At 46.8% G+C, this 15,090-nt stretch overlaps 26 non-coding genes across 26 annotated transcripts; 8 read left to right on the plus strand and 18 right to left on the minus strand.

Moving 5' to 3' along the window:
• Positions 1 to 830: 830 nt before the first annotated feature.
• On the minus strand, positions 831 to 996 carry LOC116620107. Its single transcript, XR_007313472.1, has one exon. It is a non-coding gene; the product is annotated as a U1 spliceosomal RNA (small nuclear RNA).
• A 193-nt stretch (positions 997 to 1,189) lies between these two features.
• LOC116620109 lies at positions 1,190 to 1,382 on the minus strand. Its single transcript, XR_004297008.1, has one exon. It is a non-coding gene; the product is annotated as a U2 spliceosomal RNA (small nuclear RNA).
• A 257-nt stretch (positions 1,383 to 1,639) lies between these two features.
• On the plus strand, positions 1,640 to 1,758 carry LOC116620122. Its single transcript, XR_004297025.1, has one exon. It is a non-coding gene; the product is annotated as a 5S ribosomal RNA (ribosomal RNA).
• A 774-nt stretch (positions 1,759 to 2,532) lies between these two features.
• LOC125571160 lies at positions 2,533 to 2,698 on the minus strand. The gene has a single exon (XR_007313473.1). It is a non-coding gene; the product is annotated as a U1 spliceosomal RNA (small nuclear RNA).
• A 193-nt stretch (positions 2,699 to 2,891) lies between these two features.
• On the minus strand, positions 2,892 to 3,084 carry LOC125570566. The gene has a single exon (XR_007312892.1). It is a non-coding gene; the product is annotated as a U2 spliceosomal RNA (small nuclear RNA).
• Positions 3,085 to 3,341: 257 nt separating this feature from the next.
• Positions 3,342 to 3,460, plus strand: LOC125570706. Its single transcript, XR_007313031.1, has one exon. It is a non-coding gene; the product is annotated as a 5S ribosomal RNA (ribosomal RNA).
• Positions 3,461 to 4,234: 774 nt separating this feature from the next.
• Positions 4,235 to 4,400, minus strand: LOC125571161. Its single transcript, XR_007313474.1, has one exon. It is a non-coding gene; the product is annotated as a U1 spliceosomal RNA (small nuclear RNA).
• Positions 4,401 to 4,593: 193 nt separating this feature from the next.
• LOC125570567 lies at positions 4,594 to 4,786 on the minus strand. Its single transcript, XR_007312893.1, has one exon. It is a non-coding gene; the product is annotated as a U2 spliceosomal RNA (small nuclear RNA).
• A 257-nt stretch (positions 4,787 to 5,043) lies between these two features.
• LOC125570717 lies at positions 5,044 to 5,162 on the plus strand. The gene has a single exon (XR_007313042.1). It is a non-coding gene; the product is annotated as a 5S ribosomal RNA (ribosomal RNA).
• Positions 5,163 to 5,936: 774 nt separating this feature from the next.
• On the minus strand, positions 5,937 to 6,102 carry LOC125571162. Its single transcript, XR_007313475.1, has one exon. It is a non-coding gene; the product is annotated as a U1 spliceosomal RNA (small nuclear RNA).
• Positions 6,103 to 6,295: 193 nt separating this feature from the next.
• Positions 6,296 to 6,488, minus strand: LOC125570568. The gene has a single exon (XR_007312894.1). It is a non-coding gene; the product is annotated as a U2 spliceosomal RNA (small nuclear RNA).
• A 257-nt stretch (positions 6,489 to 6,745) lies between these two features.
• LOC125570728 lies at positions 6,746 to 6,864 on the plus strand. Its single transcript, XR_007313053.1, has one exon. It is a non-coding gene; the product is annotated as a 5S ribosomal RNA (ribosomal RNA).
• A 774-nt stretch (positions 6,865 to 7,638) lies between these two features.
• On the minus strand, positions 7,639 to 7,804 carry LOC125571163. The gene has a single exon (XR_007313476.1). It is a non-coding gene; the product is annotated as a U1 spliceosomal RNA (small nuclear RNA).
• Positions 7,805 to 7,997: 193 nt separating this feature from the next.
• LOC125570569 lies at positions 7,998 to 8,190 on the minus strand. Its single transcript, XR_007312895.1, has one exon. It is a non-coding gene; the product is annotated as a U2 spliceosomal RNA (small nuclear RNA).
• A 257-nt stretch (positions 8,191 to 8,447) lies between these two features.
• LOC125571066 lies at positions 8,448 to 8,566 on the plus strand. Its single transcript, XR_007313378.1, has one exon. It is a non-coding gene; the product is annotated as a 5S ribosomal RNA (ribosomal RNA).
• Positions 8,567 to 9,340: 774 nt separating this feature from the next.
• On the minus strand, positions 9,341 to 9,506 carry LOC125571165. Its single transcript, XR_007313478.1, has one exon. It is a non-coding gene; the product is annotated as a U1 spliceosomal RNA (small nuclear RNA).
• A 193-nt stretch (positions 9,507 to 9,699) lies between these two features.
• LOC125570570 lies at positions 9,700 to 9,892 on the minus strand. The gene has a single exon (XR_007312896.1). It is a non-coding gene; the product is annotated as a U2 spliceosomal RNA (small nuclear RNA).
• Positions 9,893 to 10,149: 257 nt separating this feature from the next.
• On the plus strand, positions 10,150 to 10,268 carry LOC125570739. Its single transcript, XR_007313064.1, has one exon. It is a non-coding gene; the product is annotated as a 5S ribosomal RNA (ribosomal RNA).
• Positions 10,269 to 11,042: 774 nt separating this feature from the next.
• LOC125571166 lies at positions 11,043 to 11,208 on the minus strand. Its single transcript, XR_007313479.1, has one exon. It is a non-coding gene; the product is annotated as a U1 spliceosomal RNA (small nuclear RNA).
• A 193-nt stretch (positions 11,209 to 11,401) lies between these two features.
• On the minus strand, positions 11,402 to 11,594 carry LOC125570571. Its single transcript, XR_007312897.1, has one exon. It is a non-coding gene; the product is annotated as a U2 spliceosomal RNA (small nuclear RNA).
• Positions 11,595 to 11,851: 257 nt separating this feature from the next.
• Positions 11,852 to 11,970, plus strand: LOC125570749. Its single transcript, XR_007313074.1, has one exon. It is a non-coding gene; the product is annotated as a 5S ribosomal RNA (ribosomal RNA).
• Positions 11,971 to 12,744: 774 nt separating this feature from the next.
• Positions 12,745 to 12,910, minus strand: LOC125571167. Its single transcript, XR_007313480.1, has one exon. It is a non-coding gene; the product is annotated as a U1 spliceosomal RNA (small nuclear RNA).
• Positions 12,911 to 13,103: 193 nt separating this feature from the next.
• LOC125570572 lies at positions 13,104 to 13,296 on the minus strand. The gene has a single exon (XR_007312898.1). It is a non-coding gene; the product is annotated as a U2 spliceosomal RNA (small nuclear RNA).
• A 257-nt stretch (positions 13,297 to 13,553) lies between these two features.
• On the plus strand, positions 13,554 to 13,672 carry LOC125570760. The gene has a single exon (XR_007313085.1). It is a non-coding gene; the product is annotated as a 5S ribosomal RNA (ribosomal RNA).
• Positions 13,673 to 14,446: 774 nt separating this feature from the next.
• LOC125571168 lies at positions 14,447 to 14,612 on the minus strand. The gene has a single exon (XR_007313481.1). It is a non-coding gene; the product is annotated as a U1 spliceosomal RNA (small nuclear RNA).
• A 193-nt stretch (positions 14,613 to 14,805) lies between these two features.
• Positions 14,806 to 14,998, minus strand: LOC125570574. The gene has a single exon (XR_007312900.1). It is a non-coding gene; the product is annotated as a U2 spliceosomal RNA (small nuclear RNA).
• Positions 14,999 to 15,090: the final 92 nt, after the last annotated feature.

The following is a 15,090-nucleotide window of genomic DNA, read 5'->3' on the forward strand; positions in this document are numbered from 1 at the left end:
GGGCGCGGTTAGTACTTGGATGGGTGACCGCCTGGGAATACCGCGTGCTGTAGGCATTTCTTTTTCATTTTTTTTCTAAACTATAAAGAAAAAGTTAGTGCAGGTTGGTCATTGTCTAAGCTAAAGAAATCCCTCAGTTGTATGCGTTCTCAACTCGATCTATAGACAATTCAGGCATACTCAGCGACCGTATTGTAATCAAAATCGCGGTCGTAAACGTTCGCAAACGTTCAGCAGATTCAAGTAGAGTCATAATATTACAAGCGATCAGATCAGTGGATTGTGAAAGCCTGTAAGAGCGTTAGTACTCGCATAGGAAATGTCTCTCAATGCAGTAAAATACTATGAGAGAAAGTGCGCAGTATTATCGCATTGGTCGCGCGTTTACACCGCGAGTGAACACGAACATTACTCAGCTAGCATCTCATACAAGCTGAGATGCCATTCATAGCGTAAACCTTGTCCAAATAAATGCTTTTCGAGATCATGTTTTCACTCACTATAATAAAGCGCGAAGGTTGCAAAGCAGCGCGCGTATTCCACTGTTCTATTTTAGTGACGAAACAGTCGCACTGAACTTTCATCGCCGGTTAGCAACAACTGATCAAAACACAGCTCACCTTCGCTCGTTTCATCGCAAAAACACCGCTAGAATGCAGACCAAACACGACTAAAGCCTCTGCCCACCATGACGGTAATGTGAGAGCAAGTTGTTCGCTATTAGAAGTTAGAAATTTTACAATAGTTGACTGATTACAAGCGGTGTGAAGTCCGTGCTTCACGAGTCGCTCGTTGTGATTGTGTTGTGATTACACTTGATTCGTATTGTTCGGGGACTAGCGCGAACGCAGGTCCCCACTACCAGAAATTATACGCTCGAGTTACCCACATTTGGGGTAATCGCAGGGGTCAACCCAATCGAAGTGCAATGAGAGGGCCTCACCCTGAGAGGACCGCCTTGGTGATCACGGTAAACCTCCCGCGTCAGGTAAGTATGAGTTTATTTGGCGTCCCTGTACACCGACTGTCCCCGGCTGATTTCATCCTCCATGTGGGAACGGTGCATCGCGGTGATTATGACCCGTCGTCTTAATGACGATCCTGTCTCTTATTGATCTCTCCCGCTATAGCTCGCATGAACAGCACGTAAATGATGCTCGAGGTGTTGCTTGAATGTGTCTTCCCGAAAGGGAAGGGGGCCGTACTCGGAGGTAGTGCAATACCGAGACAACCCGTGGCTGGGACGCAGCAAGCCGCTTATTCCACAGCCAGTTTCCAAAAATCAGTTTAATATATGAGCTACTCAATGAGCAGCGTATCAGATATTAAGCTGATAAGAACAGATACTACACTTGATCTTAGCCAAAAGGCCGAGAAGCGATGCAGAATCTGGCTCGGACTACAGGGAGCGTTTATCATTCTAGGCCTCCGCCATGTGGGTGACGGACTCGGTTTTAGGCCCTTCTGCCTCCTAAGATCACATGTGATGATCAGTCATGAACGTAGTGCTATCACGTACGAGCAGTATTCGCTTGATACAGCGTCTTTGCGAGTGCAATGAGACATTTTTACCGCGCTAGTGCGTGCGTACGTTCTCACCGCACCGCTATAAAAGTCTAAAATATCACCGAGATCTTTCGTCTACGGCCATACCATCGAGAAAACACCGGTTCTCGTCCGATCACCGAAGTTAAGCTCGATTGGGCGCGGTTAGTACTTGGATGGGTGACCGCCTGGGAATACCGCGTGCTGTAGGCATTTCTTTTTCATTTTTTTTCTAAACTATAAAGAAAAAGTTAGTGCAGGTTGGTCATTGTCTAAGCTAAAGAAATCCCTCAGTTGTATGCGTTCTCAACTCGATCTATAGACAATTCAGGCATACTCAGCGACCGTATTGTAATCAAAATCGCGGTCGTAAACGTTCGCAAACGTTCAGCAGATTCAAGTAGAGTCATAATATTACAAGCGATCAGATCAGTGGATTGTGAAAGCCTGTAAGAGCGTTAGTACTCGCATAGGAAATGTCTCTCAATGCAGTAAAATACTATGAGAGAAAGTGCGCAGTATTATCGCATTGGTCGCGCGTTTACACCGCGAGTGAACACGAACATTACTCAGCTAGCATCTCATACAAGCTGAGATGCCATTCATAGCGTAAACCTTGTCCAAATAAATGCTTTTCGAGATCATGTTTTCACTCACTATAATAAAGCGCGAAGGTTGCAAAGCAGCGCGCGTATTCCACTGTTCTATTTTAGTGACGAAACAGTCGCACTGAACTTTCATCGCCGGTTAGCAACAACTGATCAAAACACAGCTCACCTTCGCTCGTTTCATCGCAAAAACACCGCTAGAATGCAGACCAAACACGACTAAAGCCTCTGCCCACCATGACGGTAATGTGAGAGCAAGTTGTTCGCTATTAGAAGTTAGAAATTTTACAATAGTTGACTGATTACAAGCGGTGTGAAGTCCGTGCTTCACGAGTCGCTCGTTGTGATTGTGTTGTGATTACACTTGATTCGTATTGTTCGGGGACTAGCGCGAACGCAGGTCCCCACTACCAGAAATTATACGCTCGAGTTACCCACATTTGGGGTAATCGCAGGGGTCAACCCAATCGAAGTGCAATGAGAGGGCCTCACCCTGAGAGGACCGCCTTGGTGATCACGGTAAACCTCCCGCGTCAGGTAAGTATGAGTTTATTTGGCGTCCCTGTACACCGACTGTCCCCGGCTGATTTCATCCTCCATGTGGGAACGGTGCATCGCGGTGATTATGACCCGTCGTCTTAATGACGATCCTGTCTCTTATTGATCTCTCCCGCTATAGCTCGCATGAACAGCACGTAAATGATGCTCGAGGTGTTGCTTGAATGTGTCTTCCCGAAAGGGAAGGGGGCCGTACTCGGAGGTAGTGCAATACCGAGACAACCCGTGGCTGGGACGCAGCAAGCCGCTTATTCCACAGCCAGTTTCCAAAAATCAGTTTAATATATGAGCTACTCAATGAGCAGCGTATCAGATATTAAGCTGATAAGAACAGATACTACACTTGATCTTAGCCAAAAGGCCGAGAAGCGATGCAGAATCTGGCTCGGACTACAGGGAGCGTTTATCATTCTAGGCCTCCGCCATGTGGGTGACGGACTCGGTTTTAGGCCCTTCTGCCTCCTAAGATCACATGTGATGATCAGTCATGAACGTAGTGCTATCACGTACGAGCAGTATTCGCTTGATACAGCGTCTTTGCGAGTGCAATGAGACATTTTTACCGCGCTAGTGCGTGCGTACGTTCTCACCGCACCGCTATAAAAGTCTAAAATATCACCGAGATCTTTCGTCTACGGCCATACCATCGAGAAAACACCGGTTCTCGTCCGATCACCGAAGTTAAGCTCGATTGGGCGCGGTTAGTACTTGGATGGGTGACCGCCTGGGAATACCGCGTGCTGTAGGCATTTCTTTTTCATTTTTTTTCTAAACTATAAAGAAAAAGTTAGTGCAGGTTGGTCATTGTCTAAGCTAAAGAAATCCCTCAGTTGTATGCGTTCTCAACTCGATCTATAGACAATTCAGGCATACTCAGCGACCGTATTGTAATCAAAATCGCGGTCGTAAACGTTCGCAAACGTTCAGCAGATTCAAGTAGAGTCATAATATTACAAGCGATCAGATCAGTGGATTGTGAAAGCCTGTAAGAGCGTTAGTACTCGCATAGGAAATGTCTCTCAATGCAGTAAAATACTATGAGAGAAAGTGCGCAGTATTATCGCATTGGTCGCGCGTTTACACCGCGAGTGAACACGAACATTACTCAGCTAGCATCTCATACAAGCTGAGATGCCATTCATAGCGTAAACCTTGTCCAAATAAATGCTTTTCGAGATCATGTTTTCACTCACTATAATAAAGCGCGAAGGTTGCAAAGCAGCGCGCGTATTCCACTGTTCTATTTTAGTGACGAAACAGTCGCACTGAACTTTCATCGCCGGTTAGCAACAACTGATCAAAACACAGCTCACCTTCGCTCGTTTCATCGCAAAAACACCGCTAGAATGCAGACCAAACACGACTAAAGCCTCTGCCCACCATGACGGTAATGTGAGAGCAAGTTGTTCGCTATTAGAAGTTAGAAATTTTACAATAGTTGACTGATTACAAGCGGTGTGAAGTCCGTGCTTCACGAGTCGCTCGTTGTGATTGTGTTGTGATTACACTTGATTCGTATTGTTCGGGGACTAGCGCGAACGCAGGTCCCCACTACCAGAAATTATACGCTCGAGTTACCCACATTTGGGGTAATCGCAGGGGTCAACCCAATCGAAGTGCAATGAGAGGGCCTCACCCTGAGAGGACCGCCTTGGTGATCACGGTAAACCTCCCGCGTCAGGTAAGTATGAGTTTATTTGGCGTCCCTGTACACCGACTGTCCCCGGCTGATTTCATCCTCCATGTGGGAACGGTGCATCGCGGTGATTATGACCCGTCGTCTTAATGACGATCCTGTCTCTTATTGATCTCTCCCGCTATAGCTCGCATGAACAGCACGTAAATGATGCTCGAGGTGTTGCTTGAATGTGTCTTCCCGAAAGGGAAGGGGGCCGTACTCGGAGGTAGTGCAATACCGAGACAACCCGTGGCTGGGACGCAGCAAGCCGCTTATTCCACAGCCAGTTTCCAAAAATCAGTTTAATATATGAGCTACTCAATGAGCAGCGTATCAGATATTAAGCTGATAAGAACAGATACTACACTTGATCTTAGCCAAAAGGCCGAGAAGCGATGCAGAATCTGGCTCGGACTACAGGGAGCGTTTATCATTCTAGGCCTCCGCCATGTGGGTGACGGACTCGGTTTTAGGCCCTTCTGCCTCCTAAGATCACATGTGATGATCAGTCATGAACGTAGTGCTATCACGTACGAGCAGTATTCGCTTGATACAGCGTCTTTGCGAGTGCAATGAGACATTTTTACCGCGCTAGTGCGTGCGTACGTTCTCACCGCACCGCTATAAAAGTCTAAAATATCACCGAGATCTTTCGTCTACGGCCATACCATCGAGAAAACACCGGTTCTCGTCCGATCACCGAAGTTAAGCTCGATTGGGCGCGGTTAGTACTTGGATGGGTGACCGCCTGGGAATACCGCGTGCTGTAGGCATTTCTTTTTCATTTTTTTTCTAAACTATAAAGAAAAAGTTAGTGCAGGTTGGTCATTGTCTAAGCTAAAGAAATCCCTCAGTTGTATGCGTTCTCAACTCGATCTATAGACAATTCAGGCATACTCAGCGACCGTATTGTAATCAAAATCGCGGTCGTAAACGTTCGCAAACGTTCAGCAGATTCAAGTAGAGTCATAATATTACAAGCGATCAGATCAGTGGATTGTGAAAGCCTGTAAGAGCGTTAGTACTCGCATAGGAAATGTCTCTCAATGCAGTAAAATACTATGAGAGAAAGTGCGCAGTATTATCGCATTGGTCGCGCGTTTACACCGCGAGTGAACACGAACATTACTCAGCTAGCATCTCATACAAGCTGAGATGCCATTCATAGCGTAAACCTTGTCCAAATAAATGCTTTTCGAGATCATGTTTTCACTCACTATAATAAAGCGCGAAGGTTGCAAAGCAGCGCGCGTATTCCACTGTTCTATTTTAGTGACGAAACAGTCGCACTGAACTTTCATCGCCGGTTAGCAACAACTGATCAAAACACAGCTCACCTTCGCTCGTTTCATCGCAAAAACACCGCTAGAATGCAGACCAAACACGACTAAAGCCTCTGCCCACCATGACGGTAATGTGAGAGCAAGTTGTTCGCTATTAGAAGTTAGAAATTTTACAATAGTTGACTGATTACAAGCGGTGTGAAGTCCGTGCTTCACGAGTCGCTCGTTGTGATTGTGTTGTGATTACACTTGATTCGTATTGTTCGGGGACTAGCGCGAACGCAGGTCCCCACTACCAGAAATTATACGCTCGAGTTACCCACATTTGGGGTAATCGCAGGGGTCAACCCAATCGAAGTGCAATGAGAGGGCCTCACCCTGAGAGGACCGCCTTGGTGATCACGGTAAACCTCCCGCGTCAGGTAAGTATGAGTTTATTTGGCGTCCCTGTACACCGACTGTCCCCGGCTGATTTCATCCTCCATGTGGGAACGGTGCATCGCGGTGATTATGACCCGTCGTCTTAATGACGATCCTGTCTCTTATTGATCTCTCCCGCTATAGCTCGCATGAACAGCACGTAAATGATGCTCGAGGTGTTGCTTGAATGTGTCTTCCCGAAAGGGAAGGGGGCCGTACTCGGAGGTAGTGCAATACCGAGACAACCCGTGGCTGGGACGCAGCAAGCCGCTTATTCCACAGCCAGTTTCCAAAAATCAGTTTAATATATGAGCTACTCAATGAGCAGCGTATCAGATATTAAGCTGATAAGAACAGATACTACACTTGATCTTAGCCAAAAGGCCGAGAAGCGATGCAGAATCTGGCTCGGACTACAGGGAGCGTTTATCATTCTAGGCCTCCGCCATGTGGGTGACGGACTCGGTTTTAGGCCCTTCTGCCTCCTAAGATCACATGTGATGATCAGTCATGAACGTAGTGCTATCACGTACGAGCAGTATTCGCTTGATACAGCGTCTTTGCGAGTGCAATGAGACATTTTTACCGCGCTAGTGCGTGCGTACGTTCTCACCGCACCGCTATAAAAGTCTAAAATATCACCGAGATCTTTCGTCTACGGCCATACCATCGAGAAAACACCGGTTCTCGTCCGATCACCGAAGTTAAGCTCGATTGGGCGCGGTTAGTACTTGGATGGGTGACCGCCTGGGAATACCGCGTGCTGTAGGCATTTCTTTTTCATTTTTTTTCTAAACTATAAAGAAAAAGTTAGTGCAGGTTGGTCATTGTCTAAGCTAAAGAAATCCCTCAGTTGTATGCGTTCTCAACTCGATCTATAGACAATTCAGGCATACTCAGCGACCGTATTGTAATCAAAATCGCGGTCGTAAACGTTCGCAAACGTTCAGCAGATTCAAGTAGAGTCATAATATTACAAGCGATCAGATCAGTGGATTGTGAAAGCCTGTAAGAGCGTTAGTACTCGCATAGGAAATGTCTCTCAATGCAGTAAAATACTATGAGAGAAAGTGCGCAGTATTATCGCATTGGTCGCGCGTTTACACCGCGAGTGAACACGAACATTACTCAGCTAGCATCTCATACAAGCTGAGATGCCATTCATAGCGTAAACCTTGTCCAAATAAATGCTTTTCGAGATCATGTTTTCACTCACTATAATAAAGCGCGAAGGTTGCAAAGCAGCGCGCGTATTCCACTGTTCTATTTTAGTGACGAAACAGTCGCACTGAACTTTCATCGCCGGTTAGCAACAACTGATCAAAACACAGCTCACCTTCGCTCGTTTCATCGCAAAAACACCGCTAGAATGCAGACCAAACACGACTAAAGCCTCTGCCCACCATGACGGTAATGTGAGAGCAAGTTGTTCGCTATTAGAAGTTAGAAATTTTACAATAGTTGACTGATTACAAGCGGTGTGAAGTCCGTGCTTCACGAGTCGCTCGTTGTGATTGTGTTGTGATTACACTTGATTCGTATTGTTCGGGGACTAGCGCGAACGCAGGTCCCCACTACCAGAAATTATACGCTCGAGTTACCCACATTTGGGGTAATCGCAGGGGTCAACCCAATCGAAGTGCAATGAGAGGGCCTCACCCTGAGAGGACCGCCTTGGTGATCACGGTAAACCTCCCGCGTCAGGTAAGTATGAGTTTATTTGGCGTCCCTGTACACCGACTGTCCCCGGCTGATTTCATCCTCCATGTGGGAACGGTGCATCGCGGTGATTATGACCCGTCGTCTTAATGACGATCCTGTCTCTTATTGATCTCTCCCGCTATAGCTCGCATGAACAGCACGTAAATGATGCTCGAGGTGTTGCTTGAATGTGTCTTCCCGAAAGGGAAGGGGGCCGTACTCGGAGGTAGTGCAATACCGAGACAACCCGTGGCTGGGACGCAGCAAGCCGCTTATTCCACAGCCAGTTTCCAAAAATCAGTTTAATATATGAGCTACTCAATGAGCAGCGTATCAGATATTAAGCTGATAAGAACAGATACTACACTTGATCTTAGCCAAAAGGCCGAGAAGCGATGCAGAATCTGGCTCGGACTACAGGGAGCGTTTATCATTCTAGGCCTCCGCCATGTGGGTGACGGACTCGGTTTTAGGCCCTTCTGCCTCCTAAGATCACATGTGATGATCAGTCATGAACGTAGTGCTATCACGTACGAGCAGTATTCGCTTGATACAGCGTCTTTGCGAGTGCAATGAGACATTTTTACCGCGCTAGTGCGTGCGTACGTTCTCACCGCACCGCTATAAAAGTCTAAAATATCACCGAGATCTTTCGTCTACGGCCATACCATCGAGAAAACACCGGTTCTCGTCCGATCACCGATGTTAAGCTCGATTGGGCGCGGTTAGTACTTGGATGGGTGACCGCCTGGGAATACCGCGTGCTGTAGGCATTTCTTTTTCATTTTTTTTCTAAACTATAAAGAAAAAGTTAGTGCAGGTTGGTCATTGTCTAAGCTAAAGAAATCCCTCAGTTGTATGCGTTCTCAACTCGATCTATAGACAATTCAGGCATACTCAGCGACCGTATTGTAATCAAAATCGCGGTCGTAAACGTTCGCAAACGTTCAGCAGATTCAAGTAGAGTCATAATATTACAAGCGATCAGATCAGTGGATTGTGAAAGCCTGTAAGAGCGTTAGTACTCGCATAGGAAATGTCTCTCAATGCAGTAAAATACTATGAGAGAAAGTGCGCAGTATTATCGCATTGGTCGCGCGTTTACACCGCGAGTGAACACGAACATTACTCAGCTAGCATCTCATACAAGCTGAGATGCCATTCATAGCGTAAACCTTGTCCAAATAAATGCTTTTCGAGATCATGTTTTCACTCACTATAATAAAGCGCGAAGGTTGCAAAGCAGCGCGCGTATTCCACTGTTCTATTTTAGTGACGAAACAGTCGCACTGAACTTTCATCGCCGGTTAGCAACAACTGATCAAAACACAGCTCACCTTCGCTCGTTTCATCGCAAAAACACCGCTAGAATGCAGACCAAACACGACTAAAGCCTCTGCCCACCATGACGGTAATGTGAGAGCAAGTTGTTCGCTATTAGAAGTTAGAAATTTTACAATAGTTGACTGATTACAAGCGGTGTGAAGTCCGTGCTTCACGAGTCGCTCGTTGTGATTGTGTTGTGATTACACTTGATTCGTATTGTTCGGGGACTAGCGCGAACGCAGGTCCCCACTACCAGAAATTATACGCTCGAGTTACCCACATTTGGGGTAATCGCAGGGGTCAACCCAATCGAAGTGCAATGAGAGGGCCTCACCCTGAGAGGACCGCCTTGGTGATCACGGTAAACCTCCCGCGTCAGGTAAGTATGAGTTTATTTGGCGTCCCTGTACACCGACTGTCCCCGGCTGATTTCATCCTCCATGTGGGAACGGTGCATCGCGGTGATTATGACCCGTCGTCTTAATGACGATCCTGTCTCTTATTGATCTCTCCCGCTATAGCTCGCATGAACAGCACGTAAATGATGCTCGAGGTGTTGCTTGAATGTGTCTTCCCGAAAGGGAAGGGGGCCGTACTCGGAGGTAGTGCAATACCGAGACAACCCGTGGCTGGGACGCAGCAAGCCGCTTATTCCACAGCCAGTTTCCAAAAATCAGTTTAATATATGAGCTACTCAATGAGCAGCGTATCAGATATTAAGCTGATAAGAACAGATACTACACTTGATCTTAGCCAAAAGGCCGAGAAGCGATGCAGAATCTGGCTCGGACTACAGGGAGCGTTTATCATTCTAGGCCTCCGCCATGTGGGTGACGGACTCGGTTTTAGGCCCTTCTGCCTCCTAAGATCACATGTGATGATCAGTCATGAACGTAGTGCTATCACGTACGAGCAGTATTCGCTTGATACAGCGTCTTTGCGAGTGCAATGAGACATTTTTACCGCGCTAGTGCGTGCGTACGTTCTCACCGCACCGCTATAAAAGTCTAAAATATCACCGAGATCTTTCGTCTACGGCCATACCATCGAGAAAACACCGGTTCTCGTCCGATCACCGAAGTTAAGCTCGATTGGGCGCGGTTAGTACTTGGATGGGTGACCGCCTGGGAATACCGCGTGCTGTAGGCATTTCTTTTTCATTTTTTTTCTAAACTATAAAGAAAAAGTTAGTGCAGGTTGGTCATTGTCTAAGCTAAAGAAATCCCTCAGTTGTATGCGTTCTCAACTCGATCTATAGACAATTCAGGCATACTCAGCGACCGTATTGTAATCAAAATCGCGGTCGTAAACGTTCGCAAACGTTCAGCAGATTCAAGTAGAGTCATAATATTACAAGCGATCAGATCAGTGGATTGTGAAAGCCTGTAAGAGCGTTAGTACTCGCATAGGAAATGTCTCTCAATGCAGTAAAATACTATGAGAGAAAGTGCGCAGTATTATCGCATTGGTCGCGCGTTTACACCGCGAGTGAACACGAACATTACTCAGCTAGCATCTCATACAAGCTGAGATGCCATTCATAGCGTAAACCTTGTCCAAATAAATGCTTTTCGAGATCATGTTTTCACTCACTATAATAAAGCGCGAAGGTTGCAAAGCAGCGCGCGTATTCCACTGTTCTATTTTAGTGACGAAACAGTCGCACTGAACTTTCATCGCCGGTTAGCAACAACTGATCAAAACACAGCTCACCTTCGCTCGTTTCATCGCAAAAACACCGCTAGAATGCAGACCAAACACGACTAAAGCCTCTGCCCACCATGACGGTAATGTGAGAGCAAGTTGTTCGCTATTAGAAGTTAGAAATTTTACAATAGTTGACTGATTACAAGCGGTGTGAAGTCCGTGCTTCACGAGTCGCTCGTTGTGATTGTGTTGTGATTACACTTGATTCGTATTGTTCGGGGACTAGCGCGAACGCAGGTCCCCACTACCAGAAATTATACGCTCGAGTTACCCACATTTGGGGTAATCGCAGGGGTCAACCCAATCGAAGTGCAATGAGAGGGCCTCACCCTGAGAGGACCGCCTTGGTGATCACGGTAAACCTCCCGCGTCAGGTAAGTATGAGTTTATTTGGCGTCCCTGTACACCGACTGTCCCCGGCTGATTTCATCCTCCATGTGGGAACGGTGCATCGCGGTGATTATGACCCGTCGTCTTAATGACGATCCTGTCTCTTATTGATCTCTCCCGCTATAGCTCGCATGAACAGCACGTAAATGATGCTCGAGGTGTTGCTTGAATGTGTCTTCCCGAAAGGGAAGGGGGCCGTACTCGGAGGTAGTGCAATACCGAGACAACCCGTGGCTGGGACGCAGCAAGCCGCTTATTCCACAGCCAGTTTCCAAAAATCAGTTTAATATATGAGCTACTCAATGAGCAGCGTATCAGATATTAAGCTGATAAGAACAGATACTACACTTGATCTTAGCCAAAAGGCCGAGAAGCGATGCAGAATCTGGCTCGGACTACAGGGAGCGTTTATCATTCTAGGCCTCCGCCATGTGGGTGACGGACTCGGTTTTAGGCCCTTCTGCCTCCTAAGATCACATGTGATGATCAGTCATGAACGTAGTGCTATCACGTACGAGCAGTATTCGCTTGATACAGCGTCTTTGCGAGTGCAATGAGACATTTTTACCGCGCTAGTGCGTGCGTACGTTCTCACCGCACCGCTATAAAAGTCTAAAATATCACCGAGATCTTTCGTCTACGGCCATACCATCGAGAAAACACCGGTTCTCGTCCGATCACCGAAGTTAAGCTCGATTGGGCGCGGTTAGTACTTGGATGGGTGACCGCCTGGGAATACCGCGTGCTGTAGGCATTTCTTTTTCATTTTTTTTCTAAACTATAAAGAAAAAGTTAGTGCAGGTTGGTCATTGTCTAAGCTAAAGAAATCCCTCAGTTGTATGCGTTCTCAACTCGATCTATAGACAATTCAGGCATACTCAGCGACCGTATTGTAATCAAAATCGCGGTCGTAAACGTTCGCAAACGTTCAGCAGATTCAAGTAGAGTCATAATATTACAAGCGATCAGATCAGTGGATTGTGAAAGCCTGTAAGAGCGTTAGTACTCGCATAGGAAATGTCTCTCAATGCAGTAAAATACTATGAGAGAAAGTGCGCAGTATTATCGCATTGGTCGCGCGTTTACACCGCGAGTGAACACGAACATTACTCAGCTAGCATCTCATACAAGCTGAGATGCCATTCATAGCGTAAACCTTGTCCAAATAAATGCTTTTCGAGATCATGTTTTCACTCACTATAATAAAGCGCGAAGGTTGCAAAGCAGCGCGCGTATTCCACTGTTCTATTTTAGTGACGAAACAGTCGCACTGAACTTTCATCGCCGGTTAGCAACAACTGATCAAAACACAGCTCACCTTCGCTCGTTTCATCGCAAAAACACCGCTAGAATGCAGACCAAACACGACTAAAGCCTCTGCCCACCATGACGGTAATGTGAGAGCAAGTTGTTCGCTATTAGAAGTTAGAAATTTTACAATAGTTGACTGATTACAAGCGGTGTGAAGTCCGTGCTTCACGAGTCGCTCGTTGTGATTGTGTTGTGATTACACTTGATTCGTATTGTTCGGGGACTAGCGCGAACGCAGGTCCCCACTACCAGAAATTATACGCTCGAGTTACCCACATTTGGGGTAATCGCAGGGGTCAACCCAATCGAAGTGCAATGAGAGGGCCTCACCCTGAGAGGACCGCCTTGGTGATCACGGTAAACCTCCCGCGTCAGGTAAGTATGAGTTTATTTGGCGTCCCTGTACACCGACTGTCCCCGGCTGATTTCATCCTCCATGTGGGAACGGTGCATCGCGGTGATTATGACCCGTCGTCTTAATGACGATCCTGTCTCTTATTGATCTCTCCCGCTATAGCTCGCATGAACAGCACGTAAATGATGCTCGAGGTGTTGCTTGAATGTGTCTTCCCGAAAGGGAAGGGGGCCGTACTCGGAGGTAGTGCAATACCGAGACAACCCGTGGCTGGGACGCAGCAAGCCGCTTATTCCACAGCCAGTTTCCAAAAATCAGTTTAATATATGAGCTACTCAATGAGCAGCGTATCAGATATTAAGCTGATAAGAACAGATACTACACTTGATCTTAGCCAAAAGGCCGAGAAGCGATGCAGAATCTGGCTCGGACTACAGGGAGCGTTTATCATTCTAGGCCTCCGCCATGTGGGTGACGGACTCGGTTTTAGGCCCTTCTGCCTCCTAAGATCACATGTGATGATCAGTCATGAACGTAGTGCTATCACGTACGAGCAGTATTCGCTTGATACAGCGTCTTTGCGAGTGCAATGAGACATTTTTACCGCGCTAGTGCGTGCGTACGTTCTCACCGCACCGCTATAAAAGTCTAAAATATCACCGAGATCTTTCGTCTACGGCCATACCATCGAGAAAACACCGGTTCTCGTCCGATCACCGAAGTTAAGCTCGATTGGGCGCGGTTAGTACTTGGATGGGTGACCGCCTGGGAATACCGCGTGCTGTAGGCATTTCTTTTTCATTTTTTTTCTAAACTATAAAGAAAAAGTTAGTGCAGGTTGGTCATTGTCTAAGCTAAAGAAATCCCTCAGTTGTATGCGTTCTCAACTCGATCTATAGACAATTCAGGCATACTCAGCGACCGTATTGTAATCAAAATCGCGGTCGTAAACGTTCGCAAACGTTCAGCAGATTCAAGTAGAGTCATAATATTACAAGCGATCAGATCAGTGGATTGTGAAAGCCTGTAAGAGCGTTAGTACTCGCATAGGAAATGTCTCTCAATGCAGTAAAATACTATGAGAGAAAGTGCGCAGTATTATCGCATTGGTCGCGCGTTTACACCGCGAGTGAACACGAACATTACTCAGCTAGCATCTCATACAAGCTGAGATGCCATTCATAGCGTAAACCTTGTCCAAATAAATGCTTTTCGAGATCATGTTTTCACTCACTATAATAAAGCGCGAAGGTTGCAAAGCAGCGCGCGTATTCCACTGTTCTATTTTAGTGACGAAACAGTCGCACTGAACTTTCATCGCCGGTTAGCAACAACTGATCAAAACACAGCTCACCTTCGCTCGTTTCATCGCAAAAACACCGCTAGAATGCAGACCAAACACGACTAAAGCCTCTGCCCACCATGACGGTAATGTGAGAGCAAGTTGTTCGCTATTAGAAGTTAGAAATTTTACAATAGTTGACTGATTACAAGCGGTGTGAAGTCCGTGCTTCACGAGTCGCTCGTTGTGATTGTGTTGTGATTACACTTGATTCGTATTGTTCGGGGACTAGCGCGAACGCAGGTCCCCACTACCAGAAATTATACGCTCGAGTTACCCACATTTGGGGTAATCGCAGGGGTCAACCCAATCGAAGTGCAATGAGAGGGCCTCACCCTGAGAGGACCGCCTTGGTGATCACGGTAAACCTCCCGCGTCAGGTAAGTATGAGTTTATTTGGCGTCCCTGTACACCGACTGTCCCCGGCTGATTTCATCCTCCATGTGGGAACGGTGCATCGCGGTGATTATGACCCGTCGTCTTAATGACGATCCTGTCTCTTATTGATCTCTCCCGCTATAGCTCGCATGAACAGCACGTAAATGATGCTCGAGGTGTTGCTTGAATGTGTCTTCCCGAAAGGGAAGGGGGCCGTACTCGGAGGTAGTGCAATACCGAGACAACCCGTGGCTGGGACGCAGCAAGCCGCTTATTCCACAGCCAGTTTCCAAAAATCAGTTTAATATATGAGCTACTCAATGAGCAGCGTATCAGATATTAAGCTGATAAGAACAGATACTACACTTGATCTTAGCCAAAAGGCCGAGAAGCGATGCAGAATCTGGCTCGGACTACAGGGAGCGTTTATCATTCTAGGCCTCCGCCATGTGGGTGACGGACTCGGTTTTAGGCCCTTCTGCCTCCTA

The sequence above is a fragment of the Nematostella vectensis genome, chromosome 8 (assembly GCF_932526225.1).
Source record: "Nematostella vectensis chromosome 8, jaNemVect1.1, whole genome shotgun sequence".
Classification (NCBI taxonomy): Eukaryota; Metazoa; Cnidaria; class Anthozoa; order Actiniaria; family Edwardsiidae; genus Nematostella; species Nematostella vectensis.